General features: G+C 32.7%; 1 protein-coding gene across 1 annotated transcript in view; it reads right to left on the bottom strand.

The window, feature by feature from the left end:
• The window catches only part of LOC145241400 (uncharacterized), a 434,464-nt gene that overhangs the window by 242,995 nt on the left and 178,653 nt on the right, over window positions 1-12,816 (bottom strand). The gene's annotated exons all lie outside the window — the stretch shown is intronic.

Below are 12,816 nucleotides of genomic sequence, written 5' to 3'. Positions count from 1 at the left end.
CAAATTACTCAGACAATTTCTGGTCTAAATATTAGAAATTTTACATAAAGGTTATTCAGAGATAGGGCAAGCTTTTTCATCAGTTTGGATCGAAAATGTTTAGTTACCAATATATAAATGTACGTGTGTCTGTTTGCATGTCTGCCTAAAACTTTCAATAGACTCGACGGAGTTTACCAAGATCAGTATCGTTTTAAAGGGCGACTTTTTATACGCAAAATATCGATAAATTGGCTAAAAACATTAATATCTTCCCCTTCAACTAGGCACTTTTCAACAGGGAGGGGCACTTTTTTCGCCGATATTTTTTAAAGTTATCCTCCCCTTTGGATTTGCTAGCCTTAATTTAAAAAAAGGTCGCTTCCGGTTTGGCGGTGATTGTAACAGAATAAACGTTAGGTTTTACCACGTTCTTTTCCTCCTTTGGGTACGGGTTCGAGCTTGCCTTCCTACTACCACTTTTGTTTTTTTTTTTTTGCTCAACATACACATCCAAACATCCGAACAACGCCGGGGGCTAAAATGCTTATATATATATATATATATATATGTATATATATATATATATATATATATATATACATATATATATATAGTAATTTATAAAATATATATGGCGATAAAGCTACACTGAATATTCTGCGTTTCATCCAACTATAGGATTCGTCAGGCTTATGCGCAAATTCTGTCGTTGCTTCTTGTTTTTATATATGTTGAGGATTTCTAGTTGGCCAATCAGCTTTCTAGTATCCACCGCGCCCCTTCCTATCCGCCAATGGGCATGCATTTTATCAAACACAGGATCTGTTTTAGAACTAGGTTAGTGGTTTTAGGTGGCCGTCTCCTTTTTTTATACATATAAATATACCTATGTGTACACAATAATGCACATTTATATACATACATATATATATATATATATATATATATATATATATATATATATATATATACATATATGTGTGTGATCGTTTATGTATATTCATGTTTATTTAATTTATTTATTTGTTTGTTTTCTATTGTTATTGTCAGTTTTACAGCTATTTTGTATCGCTATCCTAGAGTAAGTTTTATTTTGTGAACACAGTTGTTTGCTATTTCCCGCCTACAGTTTTATAGATTTTGAGGTTCTTTAAAGTACAGGATAGAAAATTTTTCATGGAGGCATAATTTACATGGGTCGTCTAAATGTTTGCATGTGGTAGCTTGTCTCATTATTTTCCATTCGACTACCGGCGAATGTCCGCTTTCTTTGAGTTCCCAGTATTTATTCGCTAGTGTTGTTTTTATACGGTGTTTTTTATTTTTGAATGTGCTTTTGTGGTCATAGTATCGGGTTTTGAAATCTAAGGAAGTCATGCCTATGTAATATTTCTTGTTATTCGGGTTTTCTTTCGCAAGTATTGTTGCTTGATAAACTACGATACTGGGCGCGGTGGATACTAGAAAGCTGATTGGCCAACTAGAAATCCTCAACTTATATAAAAACAAGAAGCAACGACAGAATTCGCGCATAAGCCTGACGAATCCTATAGTTGGATGAAACGCAGAATATTCAGTGTAGCTTAATCGCCATATATATTTTATAAATTACTAACTAGCTCTACCTACGTATTGATCACTTTTGAAGTAAATAATTTAAGTTTACGCATAAATCTATACTTTCGTATATTAAATTTATGTGAATAAATGAAGTAGTTATATATATATATATATATATATATGTATATATATATATATATATATATACTAGCATGGATGTCCGGCGTTGCCCGGTTGTTTTGAGGTGAGCAAAAAAAAAGAAAAAAGTCATTTTTTAAAATTTTACCCCTATTATGACCCCTTAAAATGTATTGATTTGGGGGCAAATCAAGTTATTATGTTAGATCCATGTGCAAGAAACCTTTATCTAAAATTTCAAATGTTTAGACCCCAAATTGTCGGAAAACTTTGGTTAAGTTCTCAGAGGTAAAATCGTCGAACTTTGACCCCTTATAAGCCACATTTCTGGTGGAAATTGATCACATCGATTTTTTTTCAAATCTCAGTACTATGTATTTCAAATTTAGAGTCTGTAGACTAAAAATTGACAGAGTTATTGCGTAGGAAAATGTACACAGAAACACACAGACACACACATAGATATGTTCATTTATATATATATATATATATATATATATATATATATATATATATATATATATATGTTAATATTTATAGAGTGCAGCATAAATACTACCCATATTTCAAACTCCATCTCTATAGATGAATTGGTGCATACCGTGCTTTTACAATATAAATGTTTTTGAAAGAATGTTGATTCTTTTACTGAAACATAAACAGCTTTCCGAGTTCATCACAGGTTCGGACGGCAATATGCTCTTCCAGATGATCGAACAGCCAGAAGCATTCTACACTTATGCAGTTCTCTCCATACAAATTATTACTGAATAACATTTCAGCCCGGCGTTGCCCGGGTGTTTGGAGATGTATGTTGAGCAAAAAAAAAATAAAAAAATAATAATAATTGTTGTAGGAAGTGTGGAAAAGTACCCAATTGAGTGTGAAGATATGAATGTCTTTAGCAAATTTTTTGGTGCTTTTCATCTGAAGGGACGAGCTTCAAACGATTCTGGTCTTGTAAAAATCTGTCGCTTCTGCCAAACGTATAAGGCAGACATGCAAACATACATACATTTATATATTGGTAGCTCAACTTGTCGAGCCAACTAAGTTAAAAAGCTTGCCCTATTTCTGAATACCCTTTATGTAAACTTTCAAATATTTAGACCAGTAATTGTCTGAGTAATTTGGTATAGACTACAGAGGTCATTTTTTTAAACTTTGACCCTTATTATAGCCCCTTAAAATGTTATAACAAGTTATAAAGTTAGATCCCTGTCCAAAGAACCTATATCTAAAATTTCAATTGTTTATACGTAATTTGGGGGAGGAGTTTGGTCGCGTTCTCAAAGGTCAAATCGTTGAACTTTTACCCCTTAACAGCCGAATTGCTGGCCGAAAACGAATGATAAAGACTTTCCCAAGTCTCCATACTATATATATATATATATATATATATATATATATATATATATATATATATATATATATATATATATATGTGTATATATATATATATATCAAATGTCGGGTCTGTAGACTAAAAATTTACAGAGTTATGACGTAGGGAAATGTACATAGACACACAGACAATCACTTTTATAGATATATAGATTGCTTTGAAACTGCACCAGCGCAACTAGGTATATTGCATTTCAAAATGTAGGATATTTTTGTCGCACTCTCCCTCTCTCTCTCTCTATCTATCTCTCTCTCTGTATATATATATATATATATATATATATATATATATATATATATATATATATATATGCGTGTGTTTGTGTGTGTGGAAAGAGAGAGAGTGAGAGGAAGGAAGAGCAAGAGAGATAGAGTGGAATGACAGAAAAAGAGAGAGATATTGCTATTGTGGGAGAGCAAAATAACGAGAGAATATAAAAGCGAGGCAGTGTAACAATGAAATAGAGGGAAACGTCTATGCCTATATGCGAAAGATTAACAAGCGTAGATATGCAGCTATTGATAATCATAAAATACAAGATCATAAAATGTAACATATTTTTCATGCTTTATGTGAAACTTTGGGACAATATCAAATATATTGACAAAAATCAAAACAAAACCCAACAAACTTTCTTCGATTTATGTTTTGAACTATGCTGGATAAGTTGTTTTTTTTTATTTCTGACAATATTAATATTTGGACAGAGGCATGGTAACATATGCATGCTAGGACAAATATTAACCGAGAAAAGTAATTATAATATTTACGCCAATATACTGACCAATTTTTGTCATGAGAATGTATACGAGTCCATTGATATATATATATATATATATATATATATATATATATATATATATATATATATATACAGTCTGACCCCCAAAAAACGGGCCCAAACTCAAATTAGGCCTCGTTTCTGAGGTTTTTTTTTGTTTTGTTTTTTATCCGAGAAAATGCAACTTTGGTCACAACTAGTATATTATATTCAAAACATTAGGGTCTTTGGCCTTATTTTCTCCGTTGACTGTAAAATGCTCAGAAAAAAAATTGGATGTCCTCAGTTTTTTGGGTCACCCTATATATATATATATATATATATATATATATATATATATATATATATATATATATATATATATATATATATATTATTATTATTATTATATATATTATTAATATATATATTAACTAATATATATATATATATATATATATATATATATATATATATATATATTTGTATGTATATAAATGTGTGTTGTGTAAATGTATGTGTGTGTGCGGGTGACCTTGTGTCTACATATACACATCCACTGTAAAAATGCACATGCCCCGTGTCACCTTTTTACTCATTCAAATACACGACCACTATTTAAAACGGAGGAAAGTAGGTATATACTGCATAATGTAGACAGGGAAGTGAGAGAAATATGCAGAAAAGAGTTTGCGGCGAACAGCCATGATCAGAGCAGTTGGATTATGCAATCGAGTCTCCCACATGACATCCTAATGATGAAATGTCTTTAAAGTGTCACCGGAAACAAATATCCGATTAAACTTTGTCATTGATTACATCACGTGAAGACTTTTGTTACACACTGGCTTAATATTTTTTTAACCGACTTTCCTTAATTTAACGAGGCACATATTTTTGCTGGGAAATTTTTTAAATAGAAGTGATTTTTCCATTCTGAAAGGCGTCATTCAATTTTCCATTCTCTCTCTATCACTTTATATATATATATGTATATATATATATATATATATATATATATATATATGTATAAAAGTGAGCGTGTCTTTCTATCTGTCTGTTTGTCTGTCTGCGTACATTTCCTTACGCAATAACTCTGTCAATTCTTAGTCTACAGACTCGAAATTTAATATACAGGGTACTAAGCTTTGAGAAAATCTTTGAAATCAATTTTTGGCCAGAATATTGACTGTTAAGGGGTCAAAGTTCAACGATTTGACCTTTTAGAAGTCTACCAAACTCCTCCGACAATTGTTGGCCTAAAGACTTAAAATTTTAGATATAGGTCCCTTGGACATGGATTAAACTTGATGACACGATGTGAGCCCAAAACAATATATGTTAAGGGGTCATAATAGGGGGCAAAGTTAAAAAAATTGACCGTTTTGTTTTTGTTTTTTTTGCTCAGCATACACCTCCAAACACCCAGGCAACGCCGGCCTCCCATGTTAGTATATATATATATATATATATATATATATATATATATATATATATATATATATATATATATATATATATATACATCATTGTAGGAAAAAAACTGTAAACTAGAAGTTTACAATTAGTTTTTATAATTCGGGAGGATATTGCAAAGCTGTTGTGTAAGGTAATCCTTAATCCGCGGCGTTTTAAAGAATCCTTATTTTTCTTATCAGAGGAAAAGCTGATTGCGAAATAATGAGATAGGTATGCTAGATATTAGCATTTCTATGCTTTTGCCTGTTAGTGCATTAGATGAAGCCAAAGAAATATGAGTTTTGGTCATAAAATACAAAAATAAAGAATGCAAGGATAAATAGAGAAACAGTTCACGCGAAGAGTTCTCTCAGAAATAATTTTAGGAAAAAGCAAAATTGATTGATATAGGCGTATATTCAATTGGTACAGATAAATATATATATATATATATATATATATATATATATATATATGAGTACGGATGTAAATATATTGATCTATGAATATATTTGATTCCGAGTTTAACATTTATTCAAAAAGAAATTAACTGTATATACAGAAGTTCGCTGTGATTGAGGTCATATGTTGAAGGTGAAAAAACCACAGGCTCGCGCCTGGATATACCAAATCGGAAATCCATCGTCAGAGATAGGAGTTTTAAATATTGAATACAGATAAAATAAATCCTTTCATGTTGATGGAGCATATGTGAATTAGTATCAGGGGATTAATATATACATATACTACTATTTGTCAACTGACGTGCATAAACGCTTCAAGACTGAGTGGGAGGTGTTTAAATTAGTAGTAATTAAAATAAAAAGATCTCCGGGTGTAGGACTTCGCATAAAATGGTGCTTTTTCGTATGGTAACCTTTAGCAGTTATAAATATATATGCATATATATATATATATATATGTGTGTGTGTGTGTGTGTGTGTGTGTGTGTGGGTGGGTGTGGGTGTGTATGTGTGTGCGTGTGTGCGTATGTTTGTGTTTCTGTAAAAATATGTTTCTAGTGTTATCGTTGAATTTTTGTAAATGTGTGTGTATATATATATATATATATAGAGAGAGAGAGAGAGAGAGAAAGAGAGAGAGGGATTATATGTGTGCGTAATTCCATAGTAATTGCAAATCTATGAACTCCTTTTATGTGCATATGCATATGTATACTATCTATACCCTGGAAATCCTTACTGTAGATGCGTCAAGGAGTTTTATTTATCTATTATATTGTAAAGTTCTATATAGTATGGTAGATTATTAAATGGAAGATTAAAAGCAGTGAACCTTCCAAAGGTGATTATATTATTGTCGTTACCGACAGGAAGATAGCACTTCATATTATCTACATTATAAATCTACATTATAACCTCATGAATTTTGCACCATCTCACGGGAATTTATTTTTTATTTTATTTTTTATAATAATCCTTCTTTGAAATCAATTTAATGCGTTTAAAATAGCATTTCAATGAAAGGAGTAACTATTGGTGCTTGGATCTTTATAGCGTAGCAATATTAGGAGAGAATGATATACATCATGATATGTAAAGTCCAAGAAAAATTTCAGAAATTTATGCCATAGTTTCGTCTTTTTTTAAAATTAATTTATTAAAAGCTGTGTTTTATCAACTGGAGAATCGCGACGGACATGTATTACCAGTGGATAACATGAAGGATCCTATCTTGACTTTTCTTGGATAATGGAAAATCGTAAGGGCGCTATAAAAATTTGGGGCAAGGCATATAAAGGACAATACTACTTTGGTGAATTGAAAACGTAAATAAATACCCGACTATAAAAAAAAAAAACATCGAATAGCAATCCTTGTTACTTGAAATATGAATGCCGGAAGAGCTAAATTATCATAGTACAGGAAAATGTAAAGAGTATTGCTTGAACAAAGAAACACTTCAGACATTGGGACGGATCAACGATACTCTCGTACTTCTAAGGTCTCGAAAAAATAGTCGTTGCTATCGTACGGTCCGCAAAAATCTTCTAGCCTAATACATCCCAAGTTAAAACAAAATGTTAAGAGTTTATGTTTCCCACAAAAGCCCTGTTATGCTGGAGAATATCTTCAGACATAAGATAGATTGGGTAGATAAAGTTGTTGCCAAATGCTGCCAAAAGCTAGATATAGATGGTGGCGTTAGAGATTTTATACGTAAGGACATATCTTACGTAACCAAGTATTTGCCCATTTACGTCTAAAATTATATTAGTCCAAAAATATACTGCCTCCTTATTTTATTTATTATACACTGCATATAATATTATGTGAGATATATATTTAGAGAGATACAAGCGAAACCATTTTCAGCACATTACACACAAGGAACAGTCAGGAAGAAATTGGTGATAAGGAGTCCTTCGAAGTAAATACAAAACATAGGGATTGTAGAGTTTCAGGTACTAGCTTGAGGAAGTGTTTTTTAAGCATATTACACTTCAAAGATACATATTTTCTATGGCGTTTTGTTTCTCTTTCCTAATGATATATTTTCTAAATATATATATATATATATATATATATATATATATATATATATATATATATATATATATATATATATATATATACCACTCGTTTACACGTCCGTCCCTGATCTAATTCCTAGTGTAGTCTTTCAATTACTGTAGAGTGTCCGGAATGTTATTGTAAATATTTTCTTGAAGATCCATCTAACAGAAACTTGGTATACATTCTACAAACAAGAATAAAAAAAATAAAGTTATATTTGTATTCATCAATATGTTTGTTTCCAGTTTTTATCATTGTTTACAAATAATCTTATTATCTTTGCCATATAAGGTAAAAATATCGTACATGTATTTTAAAAATTAAAAAAAAAATCTATGTAAGTTAAAAAACCGCTTAGTAATTATACAGCGAATTTTAGCATTTACTATGTTAACATTTTGAGTTTTTGATTTAAAAATAAATTTTAAAATTATTGTGTTAGTCTTCTTAAATCATTGTCTTATAATTTCGATTCGGTGCTGCAACACATCCTTATAATTTTTGTCGTATTATGTCAGAAATCCGTTAAGATACTTTCAGGAAAAATATTACATATAAGTTAAACATCTCATAGTATTTCTTCAGCGATCACATGCCCACTTTGTATGCTCATTTTCATTCCAGTTTACAAGTTCTAAAACATTATATTTACAAATTCATAAAATTAATCGAACTATACGTGTGTTTTACGCAAGGTTTTATAAACTGACATAAAGAAAATATGATATTGTTAACTTGGAATCGAAGTGCGATATCAATGTTACAAGTCTAACAAAAATATAAGCCTCACGCTAAGTAATACTTTACTTTGAGAGAGATTGTATTTCTTTAATGAATTTTTGTGAAAATATCAATTTCTTTTTAAGCTGGCAACATACCCAAAGCGAAGCTTTATTGATCAGAGAGTTTACTTTATGGATTACTTACATATATTTGTGTCTTCTACTTTTGGAAAGATTTCAAGCGATAACATGTCTATAACAATAACCTAGTAAGGAAACAATCTGCAATATGGCTGATCTTGCAATATTTCATCTGAAAATTTCATGTTGCTTTGATTTATTTTGATGTGTTTTTGACATCATATTGCATATTTCGGGGATCCTAATACAGAAAAATATATATTTTACGTGACACATTAGACACCTCAAAGTTATTAGAATTGGATGATCTTATTTGGTACACAGTTCCCTGTTATTGTTTTACATACTGCTGATGTGCAATAGCTATTGCAAGGTTCAGGCATAAAAAAAAAAACTTCTCTTTTTTATATAGGCATCACCACTTATCAAGGCCAAGAGGCCACGCAAAGATAAAGGTTAAAGAGTGTACAGTAGACATTGGAAAATATAGTAATCATTAGTAATGAAAATTTGGTAAATTTGATAACTTATATAGAACGGCTCATCAAGAACTTATTTACGTTAGACTTGAACGCAACCATATTGTAGTCAGCCGAAAAGCAGGAAAATGGAAGACAATTCCACAGGCGTGCCGTTCTAAGAAAGAAGATTTGTTCATGGAATCTACGTTTAGGTTTAGGCACAGATAAAGAGTGGGGGGGATTATTGATAGTGTGTACAGCTAGACGAGTGTTTCTTGTGAAAGTTTGGCGAGGTGGGACCATAGATTGAATCTCAGTTGAACACCTTCCATGAAAATAACGATACATTAGAGACAAACTCGCAACATCTCTTCTGTGAGATAGAGGTTGCAAGGAAGAGAAAAGGACATCTCCTACGAGGCTACGAAGTCTATTTTGAACTCTGTCAAAGCAAGACAAGTCCTTTCTAGCAGCTCCTTCCCAGATGTGGCAACAATATTCCATCCTTGGACGTAATGGCTCATATAGATAGAGAATAGCATCAGCAGTGAGCTATTTACCGGGTCGATAGAATGATCCCACCATTTTTCCAACGGCCTTGGCAACAAATTTGATGTACGTGTTCCATTTAAGATCAGGAGTAAAGGTCAAGCCCAGAAGCTTGTCAAAACTTGAGGCCTCCTGAAGACGAGAGCCATTCATTTCAATTGATGCCAGATGTGCATCAGAATGTTGATGATGTAAACAGAGAAGCTTGGTTTTAGATGCATTAAACGTAACCAGCCACTCCTTTCCCCATTGTACTACGTGCTCAAGATCAGAGGAGAGAGAATTGGAGAGAACTTGGTCATTTACTGTTTTAGATGTGCTACCATAAATCGTAGTGTCGTCAGCATAAATGTTTACAAATGATGTAAGGATGTGATTTGGAAGATCATTAATGTAGATCAGGAAAAGAGTTGGGCCCAGGATGGACCCCTGAGAGACAACGGCATTGATACTGAGAGCTTCTGATTTTTGCCCCTCAACTACTACTCTTATGAACCTATTAGAAAGAACTGATTTAATAATTGAGAAGACATTTCCAGCTATACCATAGCTAGAGATCTTATGAAGTAAACCTTTATGCCATATCCTACCATAGGCCTTAGATATGTCAAGAGCAATTGCCCTAGAAAGGTGGCCTCCGTCGAGAGATTTGCTAATCCTATGAGATAAAACTCTAAGAACATCTGCTGTAGATCTAGCAGAACGGAAACCATATTGAGTGTCGCTAAGAAGGTTATTTTTGTTGAGATGTTTGATTACTTCTGTATTTAAGACAGATTCCAACAACTTACTTATGACGCACAGGAGACTTGTTGGCCTGTATTGAGAGGGGGATGAGCGATCACCTGAATTCTTAAATACAGGGCATACTGATGAAATTTTCCAGGGAGATGGGAAACTATTCTCCTTAAGACAACGTTTAAACAGTTTTGTAAGTATAGGCGCTAGTTCAGGTTGAAGTTTTTTGAGTACTATAATTGGAATACCGTCAGGGGCAGTTGCTTTACTGGAATCAGGGTTTTTGATTAGGTTGGCAACATCACGTACATATATAAGTATATCACATAGCGTGTTTTCTGATACAGGAGGAAATATTGGGGGTTGGCTGCCTTGGTCGCAAAGGGTAGAATTAGCTGCAAAGTACTTGACAAAGAGTTTGGCTTTGTCTAATGCTGACGAGATTACCTCAGGTCAATTGATAATAGTTGGGATGGAGCACACGCTTCTGTTCAGGATTCTGTTTGCTATTTGCCAAAACTGCTGGGAACCAAGCCGCTGCTCAGCTACTTTGGACTTAACAGATTGAGCATGCAACTCTCTTGCGTTCTTTATTACTTTCTTACAATGGTTGCTGGCAGTCCTGAAAGCGGCTTTAGTTTCCATACATCTATTACGTTGGAAGCAGTGGAAAAAGTGATTTCTGTGCACAATGGCAGCAGCACATTCTGGAGAGAACCATGGCTGGCTGTTAGGTTTTTGCTGAAAGTTTTTCGAGGGAATGAAACGGTAAATATCTACAATTAACAATTTCGTCAGGTCTTATACTATAGAGGACACCTCCTGTTTAAACATGGAATGCAGAGGTAGATCAGATATAAATGTACGGAAGCTATCCCAGTTAGCCTTAGTGTATCAATATACTGTACGATGGAGAGGTACGTCTGGGGACATATTACATTTCATTTTTATCTTAATTTATACAACAGAGTGGTCGAAAGATCCAAGAGGAGACAGAAAAGAAACTGAACATAGTTCAGGGCAAGTTGTGAGAAAAAGGTCTAGTAGGCTCGCATACTGACCGTCATTGTCGGCACACGGGTTGGTTCCTGAACAAGCTGAGTGAGGTCATAGGCAATGGAGAAATTATGACAGAACCTCCCCTCATCATCGGTCTTGTTTGAGTGGGTCAACAATTCGACGTTGTGAACATTGAAGTCTCCACATACGTTAATGTTAGCTGAAGGATAAGCAGATAGGAATTGGTCAATTTTCTCAGATATTCTTTGAAAGATAGTAACTCCGCTGTTGTGGGGGCATTAGAGAGTAACTATAAATGTAGTAGTGTGAGCTAAACCAACCCGGAAGCACATATAGGGTAAGTTAGGATCTTCCCTGGAGATGTCCCTACCACATGGAAAGCTATCTTTAATATAGGCACATATTCCATGCCCATGGCGATCTTGGGGGTCAGATTCCTGCGTCTTGTCAACACAATTGGTAAGGAATCATATAACCGAGTGTACACGAATCAATGCATAGAAATTACGATTTTAATCAGGAATAATAAGTAGGATTTTATACTTGTCGGCTTTATGCCATATGTAATTTCTGTTATATATTTATACTGACTATTTGGTTTATGTTTAATATTAATAAATATTGATATTTTATCAGTAACTGGTGATGCTGATTTATATGTGTATCGATATATATATATATTATGCATATATTTGTATATATATGTATGTATATATGTATATATATATATATATATATATATATATATATATATATATATATATATATATATATACAATAGCGGTTTCGAAAGGAACACCACCTATTTAGAAAATATGAAGTAAGAAAGATGCGATCTAAACAACAAATCATGCGAAATTTTATACACCATCATTAAGATTGCAATATTTTTTCTACTTATAATGAGGTAGAGATGTTGTATACTGGTTTATATTGGAGGAGATGATATATTAAAACGTGTCATGAGTTATCTAGTGGATGTGAGATACTGTTCTTTTAATAGACATGTAATAAACGTATAAATTTTATGTATGTTGTTTAGCCAGGAGGACATGATATTGACGTGTAAACTGAATCATGTTGTATCAGACTTATCGCACGGGATAGTTTACAGTTTATATGCATGAAGAATAATATATGCTTCATACCTTTTTTTCTTGAAGAGTTCTTCTGTATCTTCCCGCTCCTCCGTGACGAACCATGAAACAACAGCACCATCCAATTGAGACATCTGTTCTTATTTGTGAAACCATAAAACAACTCTTTATATTTGTATAATATAAATTTATTACATTGTATCAAATGGTTTTCAGAAAATCTGCAGTTCGTCTACATGTTCTATTCT

The sequence above is a fragment of the Euprymna scolopes genome, chromosome 20, assembly GCF_053919585.1.
Source record: "Euprymna scolopes isolate OS-2025 chromosome 20, ASM5391958v1, whole genome shotgun sequence".
Lineage (NCBI taxonomy): Eukaryota > Metazoa > Mollusca > Cephalopoda > Sepiida > Sepiolidae > Euprymna > Euprymna scolopes.
Note: the sequence above shows the minus strand (reverse complement) of the source record. Positions and strands in the feature narration are given on the sequence as shown.